We start from the raw sequence: 14,890 nt of genomic DNA, 5'->3' as shown, positions 1-14,890 counted from the left end.
GAGTCTTTATAGCCTTTATGTATTACACTCAAGATGAATGAGGTTTTCAGCAGAAAGAGGAGTGACTCAGACCCTGCTGGGCATGTACATAATATATGGCTTATGTACTCTTTACCTTTCTGAAAGACAACATTTCTGAATTTGGAAGCACTTCTGAGCAAAGGGTCTCAAAGAAGAGTTTATAGATCTTGCAAAAAGCCTAAGAGAACTCACTGTGTCAGCAAAGTCCAGATGACACGAGTGAATATCCTACCTTTGGCTATTAGAGGGTATGGTGACATGGTCCATCTCATGCGTATCAAAAGCGTTAATGACCATTTTTGTATTTTGTCAATTAACTGAACTAAATGACCATGCTTGACACAAAAATAAAACAGCCAAAAAACATTTAAAAACGTGGGCTCTCAAATTTCATTGGGACAAAGTCCTTAAAAAAAACTTTTTCTGAGAAGTAAAAATAAGCTGGGAATTTTTGATTGAGTGTGCTTATAATTAAGTTTTGGTTTTGGCCTTGGAGGGGAAGGTAGAGGGAATTTTTAAATCTTACTCATCATTTTACCGATGTGAGGAAGAGCCAGGGCTAAAAGAGCAAGCATGGGGAAGTGAAAATCCTCAGCCCAGCGTGAGAAGGTTTTGGTTCTTATCTCGGGTCTGCTCTTGGCTTGTGGAGTGAGCTTGAGCTTGTCACTTCCCTTCCCTGGCCCCTAGGAACTGAGTTATTGAGTAAATGACTTCTTCCTTTGTCTCTCTGAAAATTAAGACATGGAGGCTAGGATGTCAACAGAGAAGGAGAGTGGGAAGCACTGACCTGTCTGGCTGGCTGTACTGGGAGCTTCTTCCAGCCCCAGGCTGACCTCTGGAGGGATACAGAAAGTTTCCCTGTGCTCTGCTGGGTTCTCTCTGGGTCTTCCTTTACTTCTTCCACAGCACTGGTCTGTGCCTTTGGCTGCTTTGTGTCAGATGTATTTTAGCCCTGGTGCCTCTACTGCCATTTGCACTACTGATGCCTACGAGGTCTCATTGGCTGCTTGACCAAGCATGGCCATTGGCAGTGGCCCTAATGGCAATGGCCATTCCGGTGATTGCTCTGCTTTTGGGGTTAGACCGTAGCTAAGCATTATTGAGGAGGTGTCAGAGAGGATGGTGAAAGTTTTCTATTGGCCAGTGCAAGATTTGTCCAAAGAAATGGAATAGTTTATGTGGGGTCCTGTGTCTGTGTAGTCTAGTTATTTAAATAGAGAGCATTTAGGTAAACAGGATTGGGGACCGACCCACTGAGCTACCTCTCCCTGTCTCACCTTACCTTTCTCTCTTGTTTTCTCTTTCTTTATATCTTTGTCTTCTGAGTTTATTATTAGTGCATCATAATTCTCACTTTTTCTAGGTCAAAAGATTAACATTTCTTTCAGAATCTGGTGATACTTAAAAATCAGCAGCTCCTCCTCTCTGAGGACCCACTCTGCCCTTCTGGAGGAGGGTCTCACCCCCTCATAACCAGTGATAGCCATGTGGCTTCCACCATGGGGGAGCGACCTTAAGTTGTAGGATCCTGAAGTCTTTGGTTTGCATAGATTATTGGAGCCACTAGCGAGTTGTAAATATGGTTCACATGAGGGCGCACAGAGATGAGGGTGCCTCTGGGATGGCTGGACCTTAGAAAGTAGAGAGGCCTGGACTTGTGAGTGTGTAAGTATAATGTGTGGCTTGGATGTATGTGTGCTTGTGTGTGGCTTGGAGTGAGTGTGTGGGTGTGAATATGTAGATGTGTGTAACTATGTGTTGTGAATATGGGTGTGTGTGTGTGGTTTGTGAGTGGGTGTGTGGGTGTGAATATGTGGATGTGTATAGCTGTGTGTGTATAGGTGTGTGTGAGTGTGGGTGTCGTGAATATGGCTCTGTGTGTGTGGTTTGTGAGTATGTGGATGTGAATATGTGGATGTGTATAGCTGTGTGTGTATAGGTATGTGTGAATGTGGGTGGTGTGGACATGGGTGTGTGTGTGTGTGTGTGGCTTGTGAGTGTGTGTGGATGTGAATATGTGGATGTGTATAGCTGTGTGTATATAGGTATGTTTGAGTGTGGGTGCTGTGGATATGGGTGTCTGTGTGTGGTTTGGGAGTTTGTGTGTGGATGTGAATATGTGGATGTGTACAGCTGTGTGCATATAGGTATGTGTGAGTGTGGGTAGTGTGGATATGGGTGTGTGTGTGTGGTTTGTGATTGTGTTTGTGGATGTGTATAGCTGTGTGTGTATAGGTATGTGTGAGTGTGGGTGGTGTGGATATGGGTGTGTGTGTGTGGTTTGGGAGTTTGTGTGTGGATGTGAATATGTGAATGTGTATAGCTGTGTGTGTATAGGTATGTGTGAGCGTGGGTGGTGTGGATATGGGTGTGTGTTTGTGGTTTAGGAGTTTGTGTGTGGATGTGAATATGTGGATGTGTATAGCTGTGTGTGTATAGGTATGTGTGAGCGTGGGTGGTGTGGATATGGGTGTGTGTGTATGGGGGGGTGTGTGTGTGTGGTTTGTGATTGTGTTTGTGGATGTGTATAGTTGTATGTGTATAGGTATGAGTATGTTTGAGTGTGGGTGCTGTGTGTGGTTTGTGAGTGGGTATGTAGGGGTGAATATGTGGATGTGTACAGGTGTATACGTAAGCGTGTTCCTTTTAGTTCCAAGGAAGTGCTGCAGAGGGCAGGGCCCTGCCAGGCCCTCTCTGGACAATGCTCTGCTCTAGCCTTTGTGTAGCTCACAGGTGGAATTAACTACTCAGACCCCACTGCGGACTGAGGGACCTTTTGTCTTTCGGGGACCAGTGACCTCCAAGAAAGGCAAGTCTGAGAATTAAATGGCAGAAAGCCACTGAATTACATTTCTCAGGGAGAAATATCCAATTCTGCTGCTTCAGAAACATAGAACCCTGTAAATCTTATTCCACGTATTTCAAAAACACTCAAATCATTTGTGTATGCTACTTTAGAAATAAAAATAAAGAAAAATCTAATACAGCTTAAAAAGAAAAAAACACTAAGAATGCATTCAATTTTACGTAAAGTCAGTTGAGAAAAGTAGGAAAAAGATTATGAAAGAGAAAAGGAAGGGCTGGGGAAGGAGAAACGTGGAGGGAGACGCTGTGCTGCAGCTGCCCGAGACCCTGTGTGATCCGGCCATGCTCCAGTTGCCTCACATTTACAAAGTTCAAGTGTTCAGGGTCAAACCCAGGCAGAGCTTAGCAGAGTTGAGACACTGGATGAAAGAAAGAAGGAACAGAAGAGGAAGTGAAAGATTGTTGCAGTTTTGCTTACCATACTGCGGAGGATCAGAAAGACCTTGTGGGCAGTGGAGTGAGCACTGTCCAAGGAGTCCCCAGGGTATAATCCTGTCTCTGGCGCTGACCCTCTGTCTGACCTGCTATAAGCCCCCTCCTCCCTGAGCCTCAGGTCCTCCATTTTTAACAAGTGTGTTTGACTAGATGAATTCTAAAGCCATTCCTGCATTGGTGAGGCAAGCCTGGCCCCACACTTGAGGCCCAGAGGCTTTCTCGAGATGGAGAGGAGATTGGCCTGCAATCACTGAAGCCAAGAGCCCTCTTCCCCATGGGTCCAAAGTGGGCTTTCCTCTTTCATGACTCGGGGCGAGCAAATGAGCTTGTACAGGTATGGATGAAGTGCTAAGTGGATATCTCCTATTTTTTTCTCCCTTTAAAACATCTGTTTTGTCAAGTCCTTGTCCCTGTTTCTCCCTTTCACACTGTATGTTCAGTAACCTGCTAGTAAGGTCATGGGTTGTGTAAATTTATCTGTTAAACCTCAGATTCAGGAAATAGGTTGAGTAGTTCATAGAAGCTAAAATAGCTACAGTGCGATTGCTACTTGTGGTATATGAATGTGAGTTATTTTTTTAAAAAACTGGTGACTTACAGGTCGCCCAGTCCAGACATGACACCGAATGTTTCAAAGTATTCCCAAATTTTTAATTATATTAATAGCAGTGAATTATGTTATTCAGCATACATTTAGCACCTATTAATTCATTCTAACTACTTGGATAGCATTTTTATATACATTTTTCATCCCACAGACAACCTTCTAAGGTGATATTTTCATTTCTCTTTTAAAGATAAAGAAAAGGAAGGTTTTAAAATTTGCTTTAAGACATAGGACTGGAAATAGGGCACCAGGATTTGGTTGAAGTCTGCCTGGCTCTAAAAGTTCTACACATTTCCATACCACATACTGCTTCTAGGCCACAATTTTATTTTATTTTTTTAAGAAAATAAATCCTTTTTCCTGCCATGACTGGAGTCTGTTAAGCCTCAGAAAATATGATCATAGCTTCATTTCTTTGCCTTTTTCCAGAATGGAGTCCCATGGTGTTCCCTACCTTAATGTAAATTTCATGCAAATAGTATATGGCATTTCTATTTAACAAACTTTGACCATGTATTTCCAAAGTGCCAGACAGTTTTCTGGATACTTACAGATGTGTCATTCAATGGAAAAAGAAGTTGTGCTCTTTATTATGTAGAGGACAAAACCAAGACTCAGAGAGATGCAGCATTGTGGCTTGCTTTGTGAATCAATGATTCACAGACTACAGTTTTACAGAGTGCCTGAGGTTGTGCCTTGCCCTGGAGCAGAAGCACTCCTTGTTAAACCAGGAGATCAAGCTGATTCACCAGCTCCCACCTTACAGGGCTGGGGTCCCCAGCGTTTGTCTGCTGCTCATAACTCAATCTGCTGGTTGTGGAGAAAGGCAACTTCCTCTTGTCTCTTCCCATGTTGTTTCAGCCTGCATTGCTATTGGCTCATTTTAGCTCACCCAAGCTCCTTTCTCAGTTTTATGACTCATCCTCGACTTGCAAATACTATGCATTAGCTTCATATTACAGAAGAAAAAATGGTAATGTGATTACCCAGGATCACACGTGAGCTACATCCTCTTTTCAAAGTGTCCTTTCTTTGCCTGGACAGACTCTTTGAGATTCACTTCTGGTGTAACATTCGCTGGAAACCTTCCCCAGGTCCCCATCAAATTCATCCATCCATTCATGCATCAACTTACTCAACAGATATTTATTGAGCACCTACAATGAGTTGCACACTTCTCTTGGTCTGTTTCTGGGGATTCAGCAGTAAACCAACACACAAAACTCCCTAACCCATGGAGCTCATATTTTGTTGGGGAAAGATGGACCATAAACACATAAACAAGTAAAATGTATAGCACGTTCAATGGTGACAAGTTCCATGAAGAAAAATGAGTCAGAGGTGGATATACAGAAGGATGGGTGGATGACGGGAAGTTTGGGGAAAGAGTTGTTATTTTAAGTAGGGTTGTCAGAAAAGGTGAGGATTGAACGAAGGCCTGAAGGAAGTGAGAGAAGAATCCATGTGGCTAATCGGGGGAAACCGTGTTCCAGGCAGAGCCTCAGCGAGGGCCAAACCAGGGTAGAGTGTGCCTGGTCGGGTGAAGAAACTGCAGGGAGGCCAGGGCTGGAGCTGAGCGGACAAGTGGCTGGTTGCAGGCCATGGGGTCACAGAGACATCACAGGCCAGCCTGTGACTTCAAGGCTCTCCTGGCGTTCCCTCTGACCCAGAACATTTTTGCTGTTTCCAGTTCACTGGCTTGTTCTCAAACTGGCCTGTGTACCACGCAGGGCAGGTCCAGGCTTGTCCTCAATCTTCACATCCCCAGCACATAGCACAGGGTCTGGAATAGAAAGAAAGCACAGCTTTTATGAAGACCTCTGCTCCTATTTGTTTTTTAAGTCCAAGAGTCTTGTTAAATATTATTTGTGATTTTTTTTTTTTATAAACATGGGAACTTGGAAGAAATGCTGGCTCTAAATCCCAATTAACCAGCTGGACAACCATCAGACGGGCGGGGATTGTGCTAAGGAAAGGATAAGGTGCCAGGAAAAAGCTGGAAGTGAAAGCTGTGGAGAGGAGAGTGTTAATTGGAGTCCAGAGGAAGAGGGCTTCTTCAGAATCCCCGGGGATTAACAGCTCGCCGAATCCCTGCTGGGGACTGGTGTTTATAAAAAGTGACCGGAGGCTGGAACAGGGAGGCTCTTGAGAAACCCTCAAAGTGTGTCAGGATTTCAGCCAGGACTGTCCACCCTTTGCTGACGCAGAGGGTAGCAGGGGGAGCCTGTGGGACCTGGAAGACTGTCTCTGGAGACCTTTCCAGAAAGAAAAAAAAAAAAAAACCTACTCTGGTAGGGCCTTTCCCCTCACAGAGCAAAATCCTAGTCTCTGAGAAGCCTGAGTGTCTTCAAATGCAGGAAAAAATCCTAGCAAATGTAATGGGACTACAACAGTGGAGAGAGAAGGGCTAAGAAAAAAAAGCATTTGGCCCAGTGACACACCATGGTCGGGGACCTCTGGGGGCTGCCAGCTCCCGCCTCATATCCTCTCCCCATCTGAATCCTGCTCCTCAGGACAGTGGCTTACAGCAACTTTTACCAACCTAGAGCAGGTGGCACAAGTAGCTCAATAGGGTTGGAGTGTGAAGGGGTAGCTAGAGCTCAGCGAAGACTGAAGCTAGAGGACATCCTGAAGCTGCAGGAAGCTATCAGGTAATTTTCACGAAGGAGCAATGGAAAATGGATTTCCAACCAGAGGTATGTGTGAGTTTCAAAGGATGGACCCCATAGTTACAAGGTTGCGGAGTGTTCATTAAGGAGAGTTGGGGAGGGAAGATTGCTCTCAGCTGCTGGATCAGGTAATAGGCTGAGGCGGGTGGATTACGAGGTCAAGAGATCGAGACCATCCTGGTCAACATGGTGAAACCCCATCTCTACTTAAAAAAAAAAAAAAAATAGCTGGGCATTACGTGTCTGTAATCCCAGCTACTCAGGAGGCTGAGGCAGGAGAATTGCCTGAACCCAGGAGGCGGAGATTAGGGTGAGCCGAGATCATGCCATTTCACTCCAGCCTGGGTAACAAGAGCAAAACTCCGTCTCAAAATATATATATATATATATATATATATATATATATATATATATATATATATTTATATGTGTGGGGAAAAGCAAAGACTTGCCTTTTCCTTGTTCAGCAACTGTTTTTTGAGCACAGACTGTGCTTAGGTGCTGGAGTTGTTCCAACAGATAAACCCTGCCCTCATTGGACCCATTCCAAGGGGCCTCCCTGAAGAAGCTTACCTGAAGGTACTTGAGGTAAGATGACTGGAAATTCCTGCGTTCAATTGCACGTAACAAGTTTATAAAATGGGGAAATTAAAAAATAATCACTGCCCCTGATATTAAAATAATATAAAGTTACTTCCTGTTCTGCCAATAACCTGCTCAAAGTGACTGGACAGCCTCCCTAGGCCTTCATCTGCTCATCCAACAGTGGAGCCAATCTTCCTTCCTGCCTCCCTTTCAGGAATATTTTGAAGGTACCAAGCTTTGAAAACAAGTTGAAATCTCTGTACAGACTGCAGGGTGTGACTCACATGCCTGTGAGGGACCCATGTTCACAAGGTACTACCTGGTGAGAGGTTTTGGGTGAAGGATACAGTCTGTTCACAGATCAATTTTTATCAACTTTACTTCTCCAGGTTTGTCTGCAACTGTTTGGGGTTATTTTTCCAGTTGTCAGAAATACTTTTCCTGATTTAGTATTAGTATTTGGCTTCTGCAATGCGGTGCAGTGCTTTACAAACATACACACGTATATGTTTACCTAATTGCTGTAGGATGATAATTTAATGCAGTTCATATGACAATATAAAAAGGCCAAGGCCAGGATTGTTGCTCCTAGGTACAAGGAGGCTTCAGAACAGCAGCTGTGGGTACATAGGAGTGGAAGGTGTTAGAAGTCAGCCTAGCTTGGGTCAGGGTAGGAAACCAAGGGTGTGAATTGTCATGGAAAGCCACATGCAAGGTGCCAACCCTCTCAGACCCCGCAGAAATAGCTGTTGAAAATTGAGCTTTCTGGTGAAAAGATCAGCTGCTGCAGAATGCCTTCCATATAGGTCAACAAGTGGGGCCAGAGAGCATAGAGCGAGCCTGAAATGTGTCTAAATAAATGATTACGGTGACTCACTGGCCCCCACTGAAAGGAATTTTTTTTTTTAAAGTGAAAGTAAGAGAGAATGAAGATAATAAAGCAAAGAAAAGGAACAACAAGGTTTGAATTTAAAACAATAGAAGCAAGAAAATTGAATTAGTCACTCATGTCAAATCGTGTGAGCCTCTGTCCTGAATTGCTACCTCCCTTTTTGACTTGCATGAAGGTCATGGTCTTTCTGTTTGAATTTCCTGGCGAAATAACACACCCTCTGATTGTTGCCATTCCCAGTCCCGGCTCCAGGCATGGAATGGGCATTCCAGGATATCTGTCACAGAGCCACTACAGAGCTTGTCTGTTGAGCTCAGGGAGCCTTTCCATGGCCAGAGAGGAGCCTCCAGTCTCTCTGAGATATTTAGTGTTGCTCTGTGGAACCTCTCAGTGTGAGAGCTGGGGCTGCCAGCCGGTGAAGCTTAATGGAGAAAGTTCTTCATTTGCTCTATTGCAGGCCTGTTGGTCTGTTGCTGCATAATCTGTGATATCAGGAACTGGACCATATACCAGTGAAACCTTTATGATTTGCTAGTGTTTTAATCTGCAGTTTGCAGAGATTTTTACATTAAAGGGAATCAGTCTTGTTATATACTATAAACTCACTCAGTGAGTGTATAAGCCTTGCTTCTCTTTCTGGTTGATTTCTGGGCCATTGCTTAACCATTCTTATGTCTTAGGGATCTATCCATAAAATGGACATAATTTCTTCTCAGCAGACCCCAACATAATACCTAGGAATAGAAAATGATTTAATCTGGAAGAATGTGGAGTATGTCACTTTTGGTGCAGTCAGAAATAACAGTGGCTGATGGTGATGGGTGTCTTGCTATGCCCCGTGTCAGGGGCTGCAGGTTGGTTTCTGTGGCACTGGTGCACATTTCTTCTTATTCTGGAACCTGGCCTGAAGGAGTGTCTGTTTCTTGGAATGCGTCATGCTCATGACAGAAGTGATTGAGCAAGGTGGCAGAAACTTGAGACTCTTCTTGAAGCTTCTACTGGGATGTGCCTTTCTTTATTCTACTTTCACTCCATTTGCTAAACAAGGCAAACGTCCAAGTCCCGTATCAATTGTGACCTTCTCCCAGAGAAGGGGAATCCAGGTCGTCTGGCAACTGTCAAGACGGTACTGTACAATCGTCCCCTGTACTGTACTGCTGTGCATGCCCTGTACAACTGTCCCCCATACTGCAGTCATCCCTGGGAGAGAGACCACCCCTCTCCCAAGATATCAAAATCTGCAGATGATCAAGGCCCTTATATAAAATGGCATAGTATCTGCATATAACCCATGTATCTCCTCCTATATACTTGCAATCATCTCTAGATTAGTTATAATACCTAATGCAATATAAATGGTTGTTATACTGTGTTGTTTTTTAAATTTGTATTATGTTTTGTTGTTGTTATTTCTTTATTTTTTTTTCTGAGTATTTTCCATCCCTGGTTGGTTGCATTCCAAGGATGTAGAACCCTTGAATGTGAAAGGCTGACTACAAAATCTTTTGCAATTGAGGAAATAATGCAGTGTAACAAGTACATTATAAGCTTATTAAACATGGGGGGAGGATTATGTTCTTAGTAAGATAATATTTGATTGGATACTAAGAATGGAGCTTATGTCTGGTATCAATATTTATCGGGAAATATCACACTAAGATGTAGTAGTCTATGATGGGGGAAATTTTGTGTCACCCACCCCTGCATTTTAAAGGTGAGGCCTACATTCTCTTGCTGGCATATAGTAGGCATTCAGGACACATTAGTTGTTCTGTGTAAATTCATGAGTTCACAGCTGTTCCAATACTCTAGAAACCCAAGACAGTAAAATATAATTCAAGTCTCTATGGTCTATTTAAGATTAGAAAACAACAAAGCCACATTTCAACTGCATGCTAGAGAGATAAAAAGGCTTATCAATTTATTTCTTAAATTCAAGTGTAATCACATCCACAAAGCCTTTTGCTGAAATTTCCCTTTTGATGAAACTCATGTCATCCCATCAAATAACTCCAGTGGCACAGACTTAACTCAAGGTCTCCAGCATTGTTGATGGGCAGTGGCCTTGACAGGGACAGTACTGACATAGTGCTTTTGACCATTGTTGTGTCTTTCTTTGGGGCTGTCCCAAATGCTTGGTATTCATCACATTCTTTTCATTGCTCTTGTCATTGTTGCTCCTACTCTGTCTTCCTGGGAGCAATGGTAACCTCCTAAATTTAGAAACAACAGGCTGGGCACAGTGGCTCAAGCCTGTAATCCCAGCACTTCGGGAGGCCGAGGCGGGTGGATCACGAGGTCAAGAGATCGAGACCATCCTGGTCAACATGGTGAAACTCCGTCTCTACTAAAAATACAAAAAACTAGCTGGACATGGTAACGCGTGCCTGTAATCCCAGCTACTCAGGAGGCGGAGGCAGGAGAATTGCCTGAACCCAGGAGGCAGAGGTTGCGGTGAGCCGAGATCGTGCCATTGCACTCCAGCCTGGGTAACAAGAGCGAAACTCCGTCTCAAAAAAAAAAAAAAAAAAAAAGAAAAAGAAAAAGAAAAGAAAAGAAAAAAAAAAAAAAAGAAACAACAGAGCCAAGGCAATGAGATGTGAGGGTAGGGCCAGGCTGTGCAGTGGGTGTGGCAGAGACTCCGCCTCCCTGGCTGAGTTTCTCCAGGACAGATAAGACCACCTGGGACACTTCTCCACTCACTAGCTGTGTGACTTTAGGCAAATTACTTAACATTTCTGTGCCTCATTAGTCAGATTAATGGAATGAAGATAAGAATAGCATTTTCTCTTAGAGGTGCTGTGAGGGTTTAATGAGGTGATACATGTAAAGTGTTTAGAGCCGGGGAGGTCAGGGGGATGAGATGGGCATCATGGTTGGACAGGGCCGTGGGCCTCAAACTACTGTGGTGGTAGCTCCAACTGGAGCCTCTCAGAGCAATGCTGATTGGAAGCACAAAGGCCATTCCCAGGGACACTGTCATTCACCTTGATATGGGTGGGTCAGGGAAGGCAGTCTGATGGGCAGTTAGGTGGAAGAAGTGTTGGAGCTGTGGGGTGAGGGGTCGGGGGACTGAGTGAGCCATGCCAATATTCAAAGGAAAGATGTGGATTGTACAAGGCAGAGGAGAAAGAAAGTGGGGAGAGCCCGAGATGAGAGCATGCTCTGCTACTTCAAAGAAAAGCTAGAGGGGTCGGTATGTATGGTGAGGAGTAAATGAAGACAGCAGTGATGGGGGCAAGAGGGAGGCTGGAACTGCAGGGCCTTGCAGTATGAGTTTTGATCAAGGAGAAAGGAAACTAGCACGTACTGAGGACACGTTGTGTGCTAAGCTCTGAGCTGGGTCTAATCTTTTTAATAATTCTGCAAGAGCAGCTGGTAGAGATAAGAAAGAGGAGTTTACATTTTTACATATGATCAATCAGGTGGCTCACACATGGTAAAACCAGAATTTAGACAAGGTCTTTTGGATTTCAGAGCATACTCCAGACATGCTTCAAATTTAGACGTTTGTTAATTATCTAGTATTTGAATATACTTGTTCAATTCTTTGCTTCAAATCAACTGAGGTGATACAGGAAAGCTAAATTTCAACTAACTAATTTGCATTAACACAATTAATGACTGTAAAACATCTTTTGGGAAGGAAGACAGTACCAGATGTGGTTTCATTGCTTGAGCAAATTAACACGTCCCTGTTACCTGGTATGCATTAATCTGGGTTCTTCAGAGAAATAGAACAAATAGGAGATAGATACAGATATGGATGTGTCTATAGATATAAAAAGATTTATTTAAGTAATTAACTAACATGATAAAGGGCGCTCGGATGTCCCAAGAGCTGCATCTGGCAAGCTGGGGACCCAGGAGAGCTGATCATGGAGTTCTAGCCTGAGTCGGAAGGGCTGAGAACAAGGGGAGCTGATGGTGTAAGTCTGGTTCAAGTCAATCCAAATGCAGGAGAAGACTCATTTTCCAGCTTAAAGACAGAGAGGGAGAGAGGGCAAATCCCCGCTTAATTCACCTTTTATTCTGTTCAGGCCTTCAAGGGATCTGTTGAGGCCCATCCATATTGAAGAGTACCACCCACTTTACTCTCTCTATGGATTTAAATGTTAATTTCTTCCAGAGATACCGTCATAGCAACACATAGAATAATGTTTAACCAAATATCTGGGTACCCCATGCTCCAGTCAAGTTGACACATAAAATTAGCCATCACAAAGGCCATTTTTTAAATGAATGTAAGTACAATTAAAGAAAATGTCAAGTTACAACAAGGAGGCTCCCACACTGCACATGGCTTCTCTGGTCTTGCAGGGAGGCCTGAGCTTGCCTGCCCCAGAACTGCATTTCTCCTTGCACTGATCAGCTTCTCTATATTCCTGAGACTTCCTTTGCCTATACAAGCCCTCTCCATTTTCAGGGCAACACTCAAGCTCACCTCATAGGTCAACTAAGCAGGCAGTATTCTTTGAGTTAATCTTGACTACGGATTTTCAAAATGTGTTGTGTCATGGCTGCACGGAAAATGGTAATATTTGTACGGCACACTGAAGAAATGGATGAAGCTGCTTGTAGCCACAGGGTAGTGGCCTGTTGGGGGAGGAAGAACTCTAGACATCTTGATTCTACCAACTGTCCCCCTAGACTACAGGTGTACCTTTGCTACATGGCTGGAAAAATCTGATTTAAATCAAGCCATCCATCTTATAGATGGGAATACTGAGGCCCAGAGAGGGGAAGACCAGAGCTAGAGCCACCCTGATTTTCTCCTAGGATATGCTTGCACAGTTCTGGTCATACTGCATTGCCTGCCTGATCCTTTTCTGCCTCCTCATTTCTGAATTATTCATTGGGCATTTGTCACAGACTGTCAGGGACAGCTGACTTCTGTGGGTGTGTGGGTGTGTGTGTGTATAAGCACATATGATCTTTTCCCAATTAGATAATAAATCATCTGGGGACAGGATCTTTGTCATGTTCTCTTTCTTTTCTTATGCCCTCCAAATTACCAAGCATATCAGATTGTACTTTTCTATGTATTAAAGTATAAAGGAACAATCATCCACCATTAGCCTTTAAAATAAACTGTAGCATTCATCCTACTTCAAATGTCCTTTCTTCTAGAAAGTATTTGCTAATCCCTAGCTGCCAGTGATCTCTGGTTTGTCTCATCTTCCAAAGCATTTTCTTTGTGACACTGTAACGCTTTTACTGCTTTCCACCTTATATTAGATGCATAGCTAGAAATATCCCACCTCCTTTTCCAACGACGTGACCACGTTAACAGTAGAATATGTATGGCTCATGTAATAGAGTGGTGTTTATTTCACAGGCATTCAATTCTAACTCCGCATTTTAAAATGTCTATTACATATCAGATACTGCACTATCTTTGTCATTGCAGGAGCTCATTTAAACTCCAGAGCAGCTATATATGGTGTATATCAGCTTTGTTTTATTATGTAAGGAAACTGACGCTCAAAGAGGGGAGGTACCTAGTTCCAGACTGAGTTGAAGCCAAACTTCTGGTTCCAAATGCTATACCCTTGTTCTAGCCCAGGACAGTTGCCTGCTTTCCTTAGCAAATGTTTGTGGAATAAATGTGCAAGCCAAGAATAGGTGAGTTAATTCATTTGAAGGCTAACAAATACTGAACGTAAGTTATTTGTGGCTCTTGGAAATCATTGTGAAAATATCTTTATACTGCAAAAATTGAAAAGAATGTTGATTCTCACGGATCACTTTTGCTCGCCTATGGGTTGTCTCAAACATTTGCAAGTTCAATTGAAATATGACTTTCAGATGAAAGAATGCTAACACTGTCCCAAGCCTTTCTTTCCTGATGTCTGCCACCAGGAAAGCAGAAGTTGATATTTTTTTCATTTTAATGGTAATCAGTTTCCTTAATAACTCTTGTCTTGGAGAGGTAAATTCAATCAGCTGCTCCCTGCTATGAGGCTGAGCTGTTGTGGCTCCATGTGTGTGGGTTGGTGGGGCAGGTCTCTTTATTTTTCTGCTCTATTTTTTTTCTTATTTCCAATAGCAATAATTGACCCCTTGCCTGTTAAAGACTCCTGCAAAGGTAGCAGAAGGCATGCACAGCCATGTTGGAACCATCTTCCGTGTGGTTATGTAAGTGTGGCCTCCAAGGAAGTTACTTCCGAAGCCCAGTTAATTTCTGACTTAAGCCAAGCCTGAAAGTCCCAATCATGCTTCTGAATTTGGTAATGGCAAGTGTCTTCACAAACATCTGGAAAGAAAACAAACTTAGAGGAAGCTTTGACAAACAACAGTACTAAAGCCCCAGCAACAGTGTGACAGATGCCAGTTGAACAGTGTGATAGGCTCCAGCTCATTGGTGGACGTGGCAGGGACTGTCCAGAGGAGAAATGGTCACCCGAAGCCGGAACACAACAAGGGCAGTCTTCCAGCATGACTAAATACTGAAGCTTTCATGACTCAGCCCATCCACCAAGGAGACTGATCTTAGAGTTTCAGTTCTAACCTCCCTGTGTGGCAGGACAGACACAGCAACTAAGTGGGATGTGTGACTTTACTCACATTGGTTCTCTACCTGGGGTCAAACCACAGCAGCAGGGTAGACAGCCCTGAGATGCTACCACAGAGAGTTGAGAAATAGCCTTTATTATGCCCAGGCTTGCAGATAGATGAGCTTGATCTTCAGTCATCGGATACTTAGGGAATGTCTGCCGGCACTGTGCTTGGCACTCGGGCCAATGATGGTTCAGGCCAAGTCTAGTAGAGAGCTCTTTCTCAGAATATATGCTTGTGTCATGGGACTTGTCCTAG

The 14,890-nt window shown here is 43.6% G+C and overlaps 1 protein-coding gene across 4 annotated transcripts in view; it reads left to right on the top strand.

Moving 5' to 3' along the window:
* CYRIA (CYFIP related Rac1 interactor A) overlaps positions 1 to 14,890 on the top strand; it is a 116,458-nt gene that overhangs the window by 7,920 nt on the left and 93,648 nt on the right. The window lies entirely within an intron of this gene.

This window comes from Saimiri boliviensis, chromosome 1, assembly GCF_048565385.1.
Source record: "Saimiri boliviensis isolate mSaiBol1 chromosome 1, mSaiBol1.pri, whole genome shotgun sequence".
NCBI lineage: Eukaryota > Metazoa > Chordata > Mammalia > Primates > Cebidae > Saimiri > Saimiri boliviensis.
This window is presented reverse-complemented; position numbering and strand designations above follow the sequence as displayed.